This window comes from Macaca thibetana, chromosome 3, assembly GCF_024542745.1.
Source record: "Macaca thibetana thibetana isolate TM-01 chromosome 3, ASM2454274v1, whole genome shotgun sequence".
Lineage (NCBI taxonomy): Eukaryota > Metazoa > Chordata > Mammalia > Primates > Cercopithecidae > Macaca > Macaca thibetana.
In genome coordinates this window covers 116,800,456-116,818,606 of record NC_065580.1, presented here as the reverse complement: position 1 = coordinate 116,818,606, position 18,151 = coordinate 116,800,456, and the positions used below count along the sequence as shown (strand labels likewise).

General features: G+C 36.5%; 1 long non-coding RNA gene across 1 annotated transcript; it reads left to right on the top strand.

Annotated features, from left to right (window-relative positions):
- The first annotated feature begins 7,387 nt into the window (after positions 1–7,387).
- On the top strand, positions 7,388–17,786 carry LOC126951444 (uncharacterized). Its single transcript, XR_007724477.1, has 3 exons — positions 7,388–7,504; positions 12,184–12,344; positions 15,567–17,786. It is a non-coding gene; the product is annotated as an uncharacterized LOC126951444 (long non-coding RNA).
- Positions 17,787–18,151: the final 365 nt, after the last annotated feature.

The window sequence follows — 18,151 nt, the reverse complement described above, 5'->3', positions numbered from 1 at the left end:
ATTTCTCCTTTTACATGTACACAAACCTTGTTCTTTAATAGTAGTAGCTATCATTTATTAAACACCAACTATGCACTTTTCCAAGTGATATATTGTATGTTACACATTATGGTGTTTTTTTTGTGTGTTTTTTTCCTTTTTTTGGAAACAGTCTTGCTCTGTTGCCCAGGCTGGAGTGCAGTGGTGCAATCTTGGCTCACTGCAATCTCTGCCTCCCAGATTCAAGCAATTTTACTGCCTCAACCTCTGAGTAGCTGGGATTACAGGTGCCCACCACATGCCCGGTTAATTTTAGTATTTTTAGTAGAGATGAGATTTTGTCATGTGGGCTCAGCTGGTCTCGAACTCCTAACCTCAGGTGATTCACCTGTCTTGGCCTCCCAAAGTGTTGAGATTACAGGCATGAGCCACCTCGCCCTGCCTCATTATCATGTTTTTAACTGCTTTAGCAATCTCATCAACCCTGTGAAGTAGTTTCTATCATCTCTATTTATAGCTGAGGAACCTGAAGCATAGAGAGGTTGAGTCACATACCCAAGTTCACACAGCCAGCAAACAGTCACTACCAGATTTGATCTAAGTAATCTTTGAAGAATGTCTACATTCTCAACATTACAGCCTTTTATATATATAGCATTGATTTAAAAACATCTTTTTCTTTAATTTGGATTATATTTATTTTGATCTCATACACACAGTTTTTCGTCTGATTACTCTTAAATGTTCTATTCTTGGAGTCATGACCCACATGTTTGTTCCAGCCCCCAAGTCTTCTTTGCAATGTTCTGTTTCTTCATGAGTTTTTATCATTTTGGATTATGAATGCATGGTTGGAGGTACAGTTTGTTTGCAAGAAGTCTTTGTGCCCCAGGCTGTTTAAAATGTTCTGTGGAGCAAACCTGCCTTTGCTACTTCATGCCACCGAGCAGTTTGCACATCCTGGATGAGATTATTTGTTAATTCTTTGGCTTAATGGTTGTATTCCAGGAGAGTTTGTGTAAATTTGAATTCCTGTCCAGGTGGTGGCACAGGCCTTGAATTTCTGCTTCTAATGTCTGATTACTTATTTTTTTACTTCCTGAGACTGTAAAGAAGTTTGGACTTCTTGTACTTTCTTTGTTCTGTGAGAGTAATTCTGTTCCACTTCTCACTGAGAGAAAGCAGGTTAAGCCTGCCTTGGGTGTGTGTTTCCCACATCTGTAGCCCTTGGCAATGTTCTCTTCCCTGAAAGGAGGAGTACACCCCGTGCAGGCCTGTCTCAGAGAAGGCCCTCTCTGTGAACTCCCGCATGAATGATGAATGCATGCTCACCTCCTGATTCTCATCCCTCTTTCTTTTTCTCTCCTATACTTGAGTTTTCATTTTGACTTATTTTAGGCTCAGTTATAAATTGATGTCTGGCTCTAATGTGGGAAGCATTTCTGTGTGCCCTACTGTGAGAAGCCATTCCCTATTAGCTCACTCTGTTGCTCCAAGTTCTCAAATATGGATACCTTGCTCATTTATTTTCAAATGTTTTGATTTTTTTTCTATATTAAAGACACTTGGGTGGGTGTAGTGGCTCACACTGTAATGATAGCACTTTGGGAAGCCAAAGTGGGTAGATCACTTGAGGTCAGCAGTTTGAGACTAGCCTGGCCAATATAGCAAAACTCTGTCTATAGTAAAAATACAAAAATTAGCAGGGCATGGTGGCCACGTTTGTAATCCCAGCCACTCAGGAGGCTGAGGCAGGAGAATTGCTTGAACCCAGGAGGCAGAGTTTGCAATGAGCCAAGATTGTGCCATTGTACTCCAGTCTGAGCAACAGAGGAAGATTCTGTCCAAAAAAAAAATTAAACATTAAAAAAAAAACTTTTTAAATAGTAGATATTAACATATTTTTCTGTTTGTGTCTCCTTTATTTAAAAAAGTATGTTACATTTAAAAAATATTAATCATATCATTTGTAGAAGAGCTTTAGGTTTACAAAAAAAAAATGAGCAGAAAGCTTGTAGAGTTCCCATAGCTCTCCCTCCTGCACACAAAATTTCTCTATTAATAACATTTTGCATTGGTGTATTAGGGTTCCCCAGAGAAACAGCACCTATAAGATGTATATATGTATAGATAGAGATTTATGGTAAGAAATTGGCAGCTGGGTATGGTGGCTTATGCCTGTAATCCTAGCACTTTGGGAGGTCAAGGTGGGTGGATCGCCTAGGATCAGGAGTTTGAGACCAACATGGCCAACAAAGGAAAACCTCATCTCTACTAAAAAAAAAAAAAAAAAAAAAAAAAAAAAATTAGCCAGGCCTGGTGGCTTGTGCCTGTAATCCCAGTTACTCTGGAGCCTGAGACAGGAGAATCACTTGAACCTGGGAGGGAGAGATTACAGTGAGCTGATACCGTGCCACTGCACTCCAGCCTGAGTGACAGAGCAAGGCTCTGTGTCAACAAAAGAAAAAAGAAAAAAAGAAAGAAAGAAATTGGTTTAAGTGATTATGACGATTATGGAGGTAAAGAAGTCCCAAGATATATACCAGGCAAGTTGGAGACAAAGAAAAGTCATGGTGTAATTCTAGTCTGAATCTGGCAGCCTGAACCAGGAGAGCCAATGTGGTTCTAGCCCAAGTTCAAAGGCCCGAGAACCAGAGGAGGTGAGGGTGTAAGTTGTAGTCCAAAAGCCTATGACTCAAACCTAAAAGGAACCCATGTTTCAGTTTAAGTCAGGAAAAGACCAATGTCCTGGCTAAGGCAGCCAGGCAGGAGGAATCTCTTCTTGCTCAGTCTTTTTGTTCTATTCAGACCTTCAATTGATTGGATGCGGGTCATCCCCAGAGGGGAGGGCAATGTACTTTATTCGATCTACCAACACATATGTTCTCATCTAGAGCACCTTCAGATATACACCCAGAACAACATTTGACCAAATAACTGGACACGCAGTGTCTCAGTCAGGTTGACACAAAATTGACCACCGCAACTATTATAGTTTAACATTTGTTAAAATTAATGAACCAATATCATTACATTGTTATTAACTTAAGTTTGTTATTAACTTAGGTTTATAATTCATATTAGGGTTTAGTCTTCCTATTGTGCAGTCCTAAAACTTTTGGCAAAATTATAATGACATGTACCTACCACTGTAGTATCATACACGATAATTTTACTGCCCTAAAATGGAATTGTATAGTATGTAGACTTTTCAGACTGACTTATGTCACCTAGTAATAGCCATTTAAGTTACTTCTTATTTTTTCATGACTTGCTAGCTTATTTATTCTCATCACTGAATAACATTCAATATACAGATGTAACACAGATTATTCATTCACCTACTGAAGAACATCTTGTTTGCTTTCATGTTTGGGCAATTATGAATATCCTTGTAAGGTTTCTCTGTGGACGCAGGTTTTTCACCTCATTTGGATAAATACCAAGGAGTGTAATTGCTGCATTGTGTGATAAGAATATGTTTGGTTTTTAAGAAATGGTCAAACTGTTTTCTGAAGTGGCTGGACCATCCTTCATTTCCACCAGCAATGAATGAGAGTTCCCGTTCCTTTACAACCTTGCCAGTATTTGGTGTTTGCTGTTATTTGGGTTTTTGCCATTCTCATAGGTGTGTAATGGTTTCTCATTATAGTTTTGGTTTGCAATTCTATAATGATACATGATGTTTGACATCTTTTCATATGCTTAATTGCCATCAGCATATCCTCTTTGGTTTCTGTTCATTTCTTTTTCATTTTTTATTGACTTGTTTGCTTTCTTACTCTTGAGTTTTAAGAACTTTTCACATATTTTGGATGCAAATTCTTTATTAATAAGTGTTTTACAAATATTTTCTCTCAGTCTGTGGCTTGTCTTCTCATTCTATTGACATTATCTTTCACAGAGTAGAGATTTTTAACTCGAATGAAGTCCACCTTGCCTTTTTGTTTTACTTCATGAAATGTAGTGTTGTATCTAAAAAACTGTCACCAAATCCAAGGGCACCTGCATTTTTCCTACATTATGTTCTAGAAGTTCCATAATTTTGCATTTTACATTCAGATCTATGATACATTTTGAGTTAATTTTGAAAAAGGTGCAGTCTGTATCTAAGTTTATTTATTTTTTGTATATAGATATCTAGTTTTTCCAGCACCATTTGTTCAATTTGTTGAATCCTCTCTGCATTGAATTACCTTTACCCTTTTGTAAAAGATTAGTTGAATGTATTTGTATAAGTCAATTCCTGAGCACTGTATTCTGTTACATTGATCTATTTGTTTACTATTTCACCAATATGACACTGCCTTGATTATCATTGTTTTTAGTTAGTCTTAAAGTTGGGGAGTGTCAGGCTTCCAATTTTGTACTTCTTCAGCATTTTATTGGCGATTCTGGGTCTTTTGCCTTTTCATATAAGCTTTAGAATCACTTTGTTAATAGACACAAAAAACCTTTTAAATTTGGTTGAAATTACAATGAATATATAGATCAAGTTGGCAAGAACTTATATATTGACAATATTAAGTTTTTCTATCTCTCAAAATGGACTATCTCTCCATTTATTTAGAGTTTTGATTTCTTTCATCAGAGCTTTATAGTATCCTCATATGGATATTATAGATAGTTCTTTAGATTAATACTCAGGGATTTCATTTATTTGTGCTAGTGTAAGTTCTGTTGTAGTTTAAAATTTTAAATATCAATTATCTTTGAAATGAATTGACTTTTGTATATTAATATTGTACCTGCAAACTTACTATAATTACTTATTAGTTCTAGGTTGGTTTTTCATTTTTTGAGATTTTGTACATAAACAATTATGTCATCTGCAAACAAAGATGGTATTTTTTTTTTCTTTCCTGTTCTATATACCTTTGATTTATTTTTATTTCTTGTTTCACTAAGTAGGATTTCCAGTATGATGTTGACTAAGATCAATGAAAGGGCACATCTTTGCTTTAGCCTGATCTTACGAGGAAAGCATCTGGTGTCTCACCATTAAGTATGATGTTAGTTGTAAGTTTTTCTGAATGTTCTTTATTAAGTTGAGGCAATTTACCTCTATTTCTACCTTACTGAGTTTTTTATCATGGATTAATATTGGATTTTGTCAAATGCTTTTTTTGCATTATTTTTATAATGAATATATGTTTTATTATTTAGTATATTGATGTTATTGATTAAATTGATTGATTTCCTAATGTTCAAAGGGCTTTTCAAACCTAGGATAAATTCCACTTGGTTATGGTGTATAAGCTGTTGCATTCAATTTGCTAATGTTTTGTTATCTATGTTCTATCAATTTATGGGTTTTTATATTTATGCTCATGAGAAATATTGGCTTATAGCTTTCCTTTTCTGTAATGTCTCTGCTTGATTTTGCTTCCAGACTAATGCTGTCTTCATAGAATTAATTACTAAGAAAATTACTCTCATATTTTTTAAAAGAGATTGAATAGTATTGGTATAATTTATTGGTGAGTATTTCATGTGAGATTGAGAAGAGTCTGTACTATGCTGTTGTTGAAAGAAGTGTTCTATAGATATCAATTAGATTCAATTGATTGGTGGTGATGTTCATTTAAACTCTGTCCTTACATATTTTCAGCTTGCTGGGTCTGTTAATTATAAATGGAGAGTCATCGAAGATTTAACCATAACAGTAGAGTTGTCTATTTTTTTTCTTGCAGTTCTGTTTACACTTAAAATATTTTGAGGCTATGTTCTTAGGTGCACACACATTGAGGATTGTTATGACTTGTTGGGAAATTGGCCACTATATTTGTTTTCACACTGCTACAAAAAAACTACCTGAGACTGGGTAATTTATTGAGAAAAGAGATTTAATTGACTCACAGTTCCACAGGCTTAACAGGAAACATGACTGGAAGGCCTCAGGAGACTTACAATCATGGTGGAAGGTGAAGAGGAAATAAGCACATCTTACCATGGTGGAGCAGGAGGGAGAGAGAGAGAGTGAGAGGGGAACTGCCACACACTTTTAAACCATCAAATCTCAGAAGAACTCACTATCATGATAACAGCATGGAGTAAACTGCCCCCATGATCCAATCACCTCCCATCAGATCCCCTTGATCCCCCACAAGTGGATATTACAGTTCAAGACGAGATTTTTGTGGGGACACAGATTCAAACCATGTCAACTACTTTATCACTATGTAATGTCCCTCTTCATTTCTGATAATTTTCCTTACTCTGAAGTCTGCTTTGTTTGAGACTTATAGAGCTACTCATGATTTCTTTTGATTATTGTAATCATAGTATGTTTTTCCTTATGCCTTTCCTTTTAACTCTTTTGTGGCTTTATATACTTATGGACAACACATAGCTGGCTTTTGTTTTTCTATTCACTTTGAAAGTTTCTGCCTTTTAGTTGGTATATGTAGTTGATATATTAGACCATTCGTATTTACTATGATTAATGATATAGTTGGATTAATATCTACATTACCTGTAATTGTTTTCTATTTGTTGCCATTGTTCTTTGTTTGTTTCTTATTTTTTGGTCTTCTGTTCTTTTCTTCTGCCTTTTTTGGTTTTACTTGAGTGATTCATATGACTCCATTATCGATTCTCTTTTATCATACTAATTATAATTTAATTTAATTTATTATTTTATTTTGTTTACTTTATATTTCATTTTACTTGTTGCCTTAGCATTTGCAATATACATTTATAATCAATCTAACTCCACTCTCAAATAATGCTATAATTTGAGAGCATGCATTATGTACTGATAATTAATGCTGCATTATCTACTGATAATTAATGCTGGATTATCTACTGATGTTTAGATAATGCAGCTAACCTGTAACTGCATATTCCTAAATTTTTCTCCTGTTCCTTATAGTATTTCCATCACTCATTTTACTTATCTATGTGATAACTAGATAGTACATTGTTGCTAATACTATTTTGAAAAAAAAAATTTTCTGTTACACTAATTAAGAATAAGAAAAATAAAAGATTTTAGTTTGTCTTTTTGTTTTTGTTTTTGTTTTTGTTTTTGTTTTTGAGATAGGGTCTTACTCTATTGCCCAGGCTGGAGTGCAGTGGCACAATTTCAGCTCATTGTAACATCTGCTTTCCCAGGCTCAAGTGATTCTCCAGCCTCAGCCTCCCGAGTAGCTGGGGCTATAGACACGAGCCACCAATGCCAAGGTAATTTTTGTATTTTTGTAGAGACATGGTTTTGCTGTGTTGCCCAGGCTGGTCTTAAACTCTTGAGCTCAAACCAGTCTGCCTGCCTTGGCCTCCCAAAGTGCTGAGATTATAGGCATGAGCCACCACACAAGGCCCTTTCTTGATTTTTTAAAAAATGCTCTTTCTTTATTAATGTAGATACAAGTTTCTTACCTGTATCATTTTCCTCCTCTGAAGACATTATTTTAACATACCATGAAAGGCAGGCCTCCTGGTGACAAATTCTGTCAATTTTTTCCTGAAAACATCCTTATTTCTTCATTTCCGAAGGATAATTTTACTGGATATGGAATTTCAAGTGGGTGTCTTTTCTTTCAATAATGTAAATATTTCACTCCACTCCTCTTTCTGCTCGCATGATTTCCAAGAAGAATTCTAACATAATACATTTCCTTGCTCCTCTCTGGGTAAGGCATTTCCCCATCTGTGGCTTCTTTCAAAATTTTCTCTTTCTCTTTGATTTTTCTGAAGTTTGAATATGACATGCTTAGATGCTTTTTTTTTTTTTTTTTTTTTTTTTTTTTAAAAGGCTTTATCCTGCTTGGTTTTCCTTGAGCTTCCTAGAAGTGTAGTTTGGTATCTGTCATTAATTTTGGAAAATTCTCCATTACTGAAGTCATTATTAATTCTACTAATTTTTCTGTTTCTTTTTCTCTTTCTTCTTTTGCTATTCCCATTATGGATCTATTACACCTTCTGTACTTTTCCAGCGGTTATTGGATAGTCTGTTCTCTGTTTTCTTATTGTTTCTTTCTTTTTGTCTTTCTTTCTTTTGCTTATTCAGTTTGAGAAGTGTCTATTGACATGTTTCAAGTTCACTATTTTTTTCTCCAGTTGTGTCCCATCTACTGATGATCCCATCAAAGGCTTCCTTCATGTCTACGTTACTTTTTTTTCTTTTTTTCAATCTCTAGCCTTTCTTTTTTATTTTTTCTTACAGTTTCCATCTCTCTGCTTACTTTTTCCATCTGTTATTGCTCGTTGATCACTTTTCCAATAGCATCCTTAGCATATTTTCATCATGGTTAACTTACATTCCTGTACTGATAGTTTTATAATCCCTGGTGTATCTGAGTCTGATTCTGATATTTTATGTCTTTAAGGTTTTTTGTTTTTATTTTTGGTTTTGTTTTGTTTTTACTTAGTTTGTTTTGCTTTTTAATTTGTTTTTTTGCCTTTTTCATGCCTTGTAACTTTATTTTGAGAGCCAGACCTAATGTATCAGGTAAAATGAACTGAAATAAATAGGCCTTTCGTATGAGGTTTACATTTATCTGGCTCAATTGTAGGTGTGTATACTGTTTTCTCTTGCTCTAGGTGCCAGAAGCTAACATTTTGTCTAGTATTTTGGATTATCTTTTCCGTTGTCTTGGAGAATCCTCCTCATATAGGGTTTGAACCTTGTGGTCATTTTTTTTTTTTTTTTTTTTTTTTTTTTTGAGACAGAGTCTCGCTTTGTCTTCCGGGCTGGAGTACAGTGGGGCGATCTCGGCTCACTGCAAGCTCTAACTCCCGGGTACATGCCATTCTCCTGCCTCAACCTCCCGAGTAGCTGGGACTACAGGTGCCCGCCACCATGCCCAGCTAATTTTTTTTTTTTTTTTTTTAATATTTTTAGTAGAGACGGGGTTTCATCGTGTTAGCCGGGATGGTCTTGATCTCCCGCCCTCGTGATCCGCCCGCCTCAGCCTCCCAAAGTGCTGGGATTACCCGGCCTAACCTTGTGGTTGTTTTATCTGTAATTCCCTGTTATTATACAAAAGGCTAACTGATGTGGAGGCCGTGAGGGGGATGTCTCCTGTAATACCATCATTCAATCTTACTCTCTTAGTGAGATCAGTGCCTCTAGGCTGTGACCTTTAGAATTACTTCCTAGTTCCCTCCCACCTCCATTTAGGTAAGAAAAGAAGGCTAGAAATGACTAGATTTTGGTATTTTCCTTTCCCCAAATCAAAAGCTAGCAGGGATTGAGATGGATATTTTTATTCCCCCATATTTGTAAGGCTAGTAAGACCCAAGTCAGTTGTTGGTCTTGAGTGAAATAGTTTGTCTGTGGGCTGGACTTTGTTAAGGAAAAAAGAATTCTTTGAGCATATTTCACAATGGTTACTTTTCCTCCCCTCTGCTGGAAGCTTGGGGGAATTTTTCTGTAATAATTCTGAGAACCTGGTGGGGCTCCTGGAGGTAAAACGCAAGAAAGTGTGTGGATTCCTCTAATATTCGGTCCCCTGGTGTTTTTAACTTTCAAGCTATTCCACTTTGGGTCGCCAGTATTTGCTAATTGCAGTTCAAGTATTAGCTCAGCTGTGAGCCTCTGCCCCAGCAGGCTATGATTCTTGGTACCTGCCTCTCCAGTTTTTCAGGCAGTGTGCCCTATGGCCTCTATTATCTGATGGATCTAAAAAACATTATTGATTTTCAGTTTGTTCAGCTTTGTTCTAGTTGCGTGGGTATGAGTGGTGGCTTCTAAACTCCTTTCTTATTAGACTAGAAACTGTAAGTTTATATATTACTTTTTAAGTTTTATGTTAAAGTATAGAATTATTATCTTTTGTGATTTCTTCTATTTTTTAAATGTAAAGATCTTTTTCTATTGAAAATATTCAATATCTATAAAATATTTTTCCTCTTTAAAAATAAGATTTTTATGCTTTTATTTTTCATATTTAATTTTAAGTCATGTCGAAGATAAAGTATTAGGAGAGAGAAAATAATTTGATTTTAATTACTAATTGGAAATGCAGTTTGGGAAGAAGCTTCGTAAATTTTAAAAACATTTGTTACATTACTATATGGAAATATGATTGAAGGGGTTGATACTTAGAATTTCATTAAAAACACAACAAAGTTTGAGAAGGTTGAAAGAGGCACAATTTACTTCACTTATCTAAAAATTCTCTCCTATTATTATTCACCATTTCTGGTGCATCCCTTCCCATTCTACCTTGAGCTGCTTGCTGGTGAGTATCTGTCTTTTACTTTTACTGTCTGTTGTTAGTGTGGAAATTAATGGTCAGGAAAATAATTACAAATTTCTAGTGCTAAGTTAAGTTTTTGATATTGCGACGTTTCCACAAATTGTTGTTAAACATGTTAAATTTCTCTCTAAATATTTCCTTGCTTCTTAAAACTTGTATCAAAAAACTAAATGTGAGGTTTTAATACAATGACACAGAACTTTTCTCCATGAGCTTGTTTGAGATATTTGGTTTAATTCATTTGTATTTTCTGTTGTTTTAATGACCAGTTAATAAACACTAGAATGAAAGGCCCCAAACCTTGCCAGTGTGTTTGAGAAATTGTTGAAATAACTGTGCTACTTATTTGTGATCAGTTCAGTTCTTTTGACCCTTCAAAGAGATCACGTGACCGCTGATCTTCCTCTTTACTAATCAATTTGAAATGAGGTAGAATAGAAAATGCATTGTTTTCTTTTTCTTTTTCTTTTTTTTTTTTTTTTTGAGACAGAGTCTTGCTCTGTTGCCCAGGCTGGAGTGCAGTGGCCGGATCTCAGCTCACTGCAAGCTCCGCATTCCGGTTCATGCCATTTTCCTGCCTCAGCCTCCTGAGTAGCTGGGACTACAGGCGCCCGCCACCTCTCCCGGCTAGCTTTTTTTGTATTTTTTTAGTAGAGATGAGGTTTCACCGTGTGAGCCAGGATGGTCTCGATCTCCTGACCTCGTGATCCGCCCGTCTCGGCCTCCCAAAGTGCTGGGATTACAGGCTTGAGCCACCGCGCCCGGCCAAAATGCGTTGTTTTCTAAAAGTAATTCTGATTTGTTCATCATAGCAAATTAAAAAAGCATAGTAGAAAAAGATTAGAATCAAAAGTGATTCCTCCTGCTTTGTCCCACCTGCCCTGGACACCTTAGTCCCCAAGCCACACACATGCAAGAGGACACACAGGCATGAACTTAGAGGTTTTAGTAAGCTCTGGGGGAACTCTAGCCTAGTCTCCTCAGCTGTAGTGTCATGTGCTGTGAGGAGTTGTTGAGATGACTTAGGTGCAATTACAGAGTTGGCCCGCAATGTTTTTTGTCTTCTCTTTCTGTCTGAGTGCTGTGCATCTAGCCTTGTGCTCATCTATTATTTAGGGAATATCTTAAAAGTGTTTCTCTGCCCAGGGAGAAGACAGAATTTCATCTGATGTCAGTAACGTCTATAAGGTTTAAATATAGCAAAGAAAATCTGCATTAAAGACTGCAAAGTAAGGGCTTGCATTTTGGCAGTTATTAAGCCTAACAGAAAGAACATGACCTAGGGATTTGGTGGTCTAATTTCACGTTTTGGATCAGTCATTTTTCTGGCTGTGTATACTTGAGCTAATTTCTTAAGTTGTTCACCTTAATTTCCTCATATATAAATTCAGTTAACTTTCCTCCCTATGTTCCCACTAGAATTACAGAAAACCATACCTGCCTGGAATTGGTACAGTAAGTAGCTCATACTAAATACTGAAAATATTTGTCTTATTATTAAAGTTGCTAAAAGAAGCAATGATAATAATTATCATGTCTTTCTGATAATAAAGAAGAGCATGGAAATTACCCATCAAACTTTTTTTCTGTAAAGAACTGGAATGACAATCTTATATTTTGTAAAATTCCCAAAACTGTATAAGAAAGACAATTTAATCATAGAGAGTCAAATTCGGCAGAAATATACTAAAATGTAAATTTTTAATCACTTTATCATGATGCATTAGAATACATTCTTTTCTATTTAAAACAATCTTACTTGCTAGAACACTTTGACAAAGTTGTTCCTACTTCTGAACACAAAGCTGCTGTGGATAGGTCTAAAGCAATACTTAGATTTTGAGTTTATAATAGAAATTTGGGTAGTCCAGTTTCTAGTCTTATCTAGACCCATGGCAAGCCATTTCAACTTTGATGGAAAAGATTTGATGTATTTACTTCATAGAAGGGCTTTAGAGAGACAAAAAGAGGAAGCATGCTATAATTCTTATGTTTTCAGACTCTGCTGTTAGGTACAGAGCAGAATTTTGAAGATGCGTTAATTCTTTCAAGTCATAAAGGCAGCGTATTAAAGAGCAAGTTACAAAATGGTGGCCTGAGACCAAAAGAACCAATGAATTATCCTACAGAGACTTGCTTGCTTTGCTTCCTCTTTTCACAGTGAGTTATCTCTGTTGTCCTATTTTTAAGTTTACTGATTATTTCTTCTGTCTACTCAAATCTGCTGTTGAACCCTTCTGGTGAATTTTTCATTTCAGTCATTATACTTTTTAGTATCCAAATTTCAATCTTGTTTGTTTTTATACCGTATCTTTATTGATATCCTTGACTTGTTTATATATTATTCTCCTGGTTTTCATCAGTTCTTTATTGTTTTTTCTTTGTGTTTGCACGTATTTCAGATGGTTGATTTAAAGTGTCTAGTAAGTTAAATGCCTGAGTTTCCTTGGATACAGTTTCTGTAAATTTCCTTTCTTTTTTTTTCTTGTGAATGAGCCATAATTTTAATTTTAATTTTAATTTTTTTGAGATGGAGTCTCGCTCTGTTGCCCAGGTTGGAGTGCAGTGGCACAATCTCGACTCACTGCAACCTCTGCCTCCTGGGTTCAAATGATTCTCCTGCCTCAGCCTCCTGAGTAGCTGGTACTACAGGTGTGTGCCACCACACCTGGCTAATTATTGTATTTTTAGTAGAGATGGGGTTTCACCATGTTGGCCAGGCTGATCTTGAACTACTTACCTCAAGTGATCCACCTGCCTCAGTCTCCCAAAGTTCTGGGATTACAGGCATGAGCCACCATGTCCAGCCTCCAATTTTTTTATAGGTCTTATAATTTTTGGTTGAAATTTGGCACTTTGAATGTAGTAATACTAGAAATTAGTCTTTCCTCCACTTCAGAATTTGCTATTGTGTATTGTTGAGGTTTGCAGTAATCTATTTGTTCAGTGACTTTTCCAGACTACTTTTGCAAATATTATATTTCTTCTCATATATTGCCACCAAAGTTTCTATTCTATTATCTCATCAGTTAGCCAGTTACCTGAGAGAGAGTTGATGAAATGCTTGGAGTCTAAAAGAAAAAAAAAGGTCTCCCAATCTTTGAAGACAGGCTCTGAGCTGAGGTAATCCTTTAGGTCAAGCCATGTGTGACTCTGCCTTAGCCTTCACTTTCTGTTTACATGAAGCCCAATATTAGACTTACAATACTAGGGTACTCTTAGATTTTTTCTGAGTGTATGACCAGTCCTGAGCATAAATAGTATACTTCATATTTCCTGTTACATCTGGAAACCCTTCAAAGTATGTTTCCCCAAAGAAGCTTCCTTCTCAGCCTCCTTCTTCCCAGGCTTGTGGTAATCTCTGTTGCTTGCCTCATCTATGATCCCATGCTCCAGAGCTCTATAAATAGCTACTATATGTCTTAAATTCTTTAATCAGATGCTTCCCGCAAAGCCACTCCAGACTGAGGGGCGCTGCCATGAGCCTAGGGATTAGGGAAAGTTAGATAGGTAAACAAAACGGACATAACTATATCTTAATGAGACTTTGAAGCCTCTTTCTTCACTAAACACTCCCTTGGTATTGTGAGGTTTCCATGAGATCTGAGAATTTTGAAAGAGCTGATATGGTCAGTTTCTTGTCAGCTTCAAGATTGTTTCCATGGAGAAATCAATTGATGGGGCTTCTTATTTCATCGTTTCCATGAAGTTAACTTCCTCATTCACTTTCAACTACTAGTTTATTGCTGGGAAATCTGATTCTGCAATTAATCTGAATTATGAAATAACAGTAATTGTGATTTTCCAGACCCTATTAAAACACATTTTATATCTTTCTATCCAGTGGTACAAAATATATAAAGTTATAATTTGTATATTAATAAAAAGTTTGAGCAGAACAGAATATTAGAATCCTTATTATCTGAATGAAGTTATTTTCAAGATGAAAAAGCAGCTAAGAACTGGAAGGAAGGTAAAGCATCTTCTTTGAGCCAATAATGATGTTAATACCCAGGCCACCTCCCTTGTGAGGTCGTGTCCTCTGCCAACTATACCAGTGGCATATAACATAGATCATGAGAAACGTTTATGGTAGCATTTTACCTTACTCAGTAAATGAAGGCAAACTAAGGTAACTGATGGCATGAAAGCAGAGGAAAATAAGTAGTGTACCTCAGAAGCCCTGCAAATAATCCTGTACAGTGATGGTGACCAAAAGTGATGGCAACAGTTTTCAAAGGTTTATTAAGTTGTTCATCTTGATTTTTCCAAATGTAGCATATTGTCACAGTAGGAGAAAACTCCTCTTGTGTTTACTCTTTGAAGCATGGGTACATGGCTTTTATAATTGTCTATGGCAGCAATAAATCATAATTTTAAAGCAATAATTTTGAATTAATTCATTTATTTACTAAGAAATGGCTGTAACATCATACAAAAGGAAACTATAACGCAGAGGGCAAAATAAATCCCCCTTCTGCTGCTTAAATGTGGTATAATTAAAATTATTAACATCTTTTTTAAAAGAGATCTTATTTTTCTAAACAGCTGTTTCAGCCTACAGAACTATCTCTATCACTTACAGAGTGATATCACTCACAACTGTTAATTTAAAAAAAGTATGCGTGTGTGGGATGGAGATGTTTATATAGTTTTAATGATGCAAATATAAAGGCTTGTAATTAGTGATTTTGGCAAAATAACAAGGATAATATGTGGAGCTGAGGATAGACTCTAGGTCTTCTGCTATACTTTTAAGTTTGATTTATTTGTTCATTTATTGAAGATTTGCTAAGCACTATGCTGGGAATTTCAAATCAAAGAATATGTAAGATGCCATCCCCATCCAAGGTAAGTCTACAAATCCAGTTAATAAAATTACAAAAGTCAAGATGATGTCTTTGAAGCAAAGGTGATATGCTAAATTGCATTCTGTAGACCGGCCCTGCCACGACCCTTTCTGTATGCCAAAAACAAGTTGGGAACTGCATTGCCCAATATCCCTTCTACCCGCAGTTCCACATTTGAGTGGACCAATGAGAGGCACTCCCCCAGGTGTGAAAAGAGCAGTCATTCTCGGGAACAATATGCAGGGCTGTGTGGCTGGCCAGCATGGCTCTGAGGGCCATGTGCCTGAGGCTGTAGCTTGAGTGAGCTGGTAGGAGCTCCCGCCAGTTATGGGGATTCTCACAGTCCCCATCCCCAGAGAGCTCATGAGAACCAACTGCCTTGGTGTTTTCAGTCTGAGGCCCTCAGGTCAGCCTCCCTAACTTTTGATGGGTGCTCTTCTGGCCTTCCCATTCCCAGATGTCCCAGGGCTTCTGAAACTTTAAATCTTTTAGTCCTTCTGACTCAGCACTGATGATGCATTTCTGTTCATAGACAAGAAGACAGAGTTTATTAAATTTTTAAAAATTACTATTTGAGCTTTGGAGAGCCAGTCAAGCAATCATGGATGTATGATATTTGACCTAGATTTTGAAGACAGTTTCTACAAAGAGAAAAGTGAGCAATGGCCACTTAAGTGAGAAGACAGTCTTCAAGAAGATGGAGAAACATAGAAACATATGACCTGCTCAAAAGTACAAGAGATTTTGCGTGACTAAAAATGGTGTGGGAGGGGCATCCTGGAGAAAGAAGATGCAAAGTTGAGCTGACAGCAGACCTACAAGCACCTCAAATTCCAGGACAACCAGAGGTCTTTTCTTAAGCAAGAAGCAGCCCTTGAAACATGTGATCAGAAATGCGTTTTGGATACTTTTGCAAGAGTTCATGTAAGATATATTGGTTACCAGAATTAACAAATAAAAATACAAGATACCTAGTTAAATTCGAATTTCAGTTAAAGATATATTTTTCTAGTGAAAGTGGGTTCCATGCAATATTTATAACATAGTTATGTTAAACTTATTTGTTGTTTATTTGAAATTCAAATATTATTGGATATCCTTGCAACCCTTAGCATAATCAGGGCCTTTACTTCACCTGGATTTCCTGATACCAGGGGCTAACAGAGTCTTTAAGTGTCAGCTGTCATTATATATCATGTTCAGCAGTCATTTTGGGCCTTTCCGTCTTTTCTCCATAGACCTAAAGTTCAGAAAAAAGACATATTTGCAGGTTTGTATGGAAAGCACTGGCTAGAACTGAAGCTCACTGCAATAACTTTTGAAGTAGCAGAAATGGACTTAAGGTCCATCTGCAGGCACATTGCACCTTTACCTAATCTTCAGACACTGCTTATGGCTTGGATTGCTTGGGGCATAGACTGATTATTAATCTTTAGGTAGGCCCAGTGTGGTGACTCATACCTGTAGTCCCAGCCTCTCTGGTGGCTGCCCAAGACCTTGGGACCCCACCTCCCCACACTGTTGCATCAACATTCCTGGATATGAGACCTGGAGTCAAATGAGATTGTTTTGGAGCTTTAAGACTTAATGACTGCCCTGCTGAGTTTCGGACTTGCATGGAGCCCGTAGTCCCTTTGCTTTGGCCAATTTCTTACATTTGGAATGGGAACATTTACCCAATGCCTGTATCCCCATTGTATCTTGGAAGTAATTAACTTGTTTTTGATTTTACAGAATCATAGGCGGAAAGGACTTTCCTTATCTCAGATGGGACTTGGGACTTGGACTTTTCAGTTGACATTGGAATGAGTTAAGACTTTGGGGGACTGTTGGGAAGGCATGATTGTTTTTGAAATGTGAGAAGGGCATGAGATTTGTGAAGGGCAAGGAGTGGAATGATATGATTTGGCTCTGTGTCCCCATCCAAATCTCATGTTAAATTGTAATCCCCATGTGTCAGGGGAGGGACCTGAAGGGAGGAGATTAGATTGTGGGAGTGGATTTCCTCCATGCTGTTCTCATGATAGTGAGTGAGTTTTCACGATATCTGATGGTTTAAAAGTGTGTGGCAGTTCCCCACTTGCTTGCTCTCTCTCTTCTCTTCCACCATGGTAATATGTGCTTGCTTCTCCTTTGCCTTCCACCATGATTGTAAGTTTCCTGAGGCTTCCTAGTCATGCTTCCTGTTAAGCCCGTGGAACCGTGAATCAATTAAAAATTTTTAATTCATAAATACCCAGTATCAGATAGTTCTTTATAGCAGGATGAAAACAGACTAATACAGATGATGTAGAACAAAACTGTACATAATTAATGTATACAATTTGATGAGTTTGGACATATGCATAGACCTGTGAAGCTATCACCAAAATCAAGGAAAAAAACCTATCCAGTATCTCCAAAAATTTCCCCATGTCCTTATGATTGTTTGTGTGTGTGTGCATATATGTGTGTTCATGCATATATGTGTGTGTTTGTGTCCATGTGGCAAGAACACTACATGAGATCTTCCCTCTTAGTAACATTTTAAAGTGCACAATGTTAAATGTAGGCACTATGTTGTACAGAAGATCTCTAGAATGCATTCATCTTGAATAATTGAATCTTTATACTCATTGAACAAATCCTCAATTCCCCATCTCTTCAGCCTGTGGCTTTTTCCATTTAGCATAATTCCCTCCAGGTTTTTTTTTTTTTTTATAGATAACAAAACATTCTTTTTTTAAGGCTGAATATTATTGCATCACATGTATATACCACATTTTCTTTTTCCATTCATCAGTCAATAAACATTTAGGTTGTTTCCATATTTTCCTGTTGTGAATAAAGCTACAATAAACATGGAAGGGCAGATATCTCTACAATATATTTATTTTAATTATTTTGGATATGTACCCAACAGCACAATTCTTGGATTATACAGTAGTTTTATATACATATATGTGTGTGTGTATATATATATATATATATATATATATATATATAGAGAGAGAGAGAGAGAGAGAGAGAGAGAGAGAGAGATGGAGTTTTGCTCTTGTCACCCAGGCTGGAGTGCAATGGCACGATCTCTGCTCAGTGCAACCTCCGCCTCCTGGGTTCAAGCGATTCTCCTGCCTC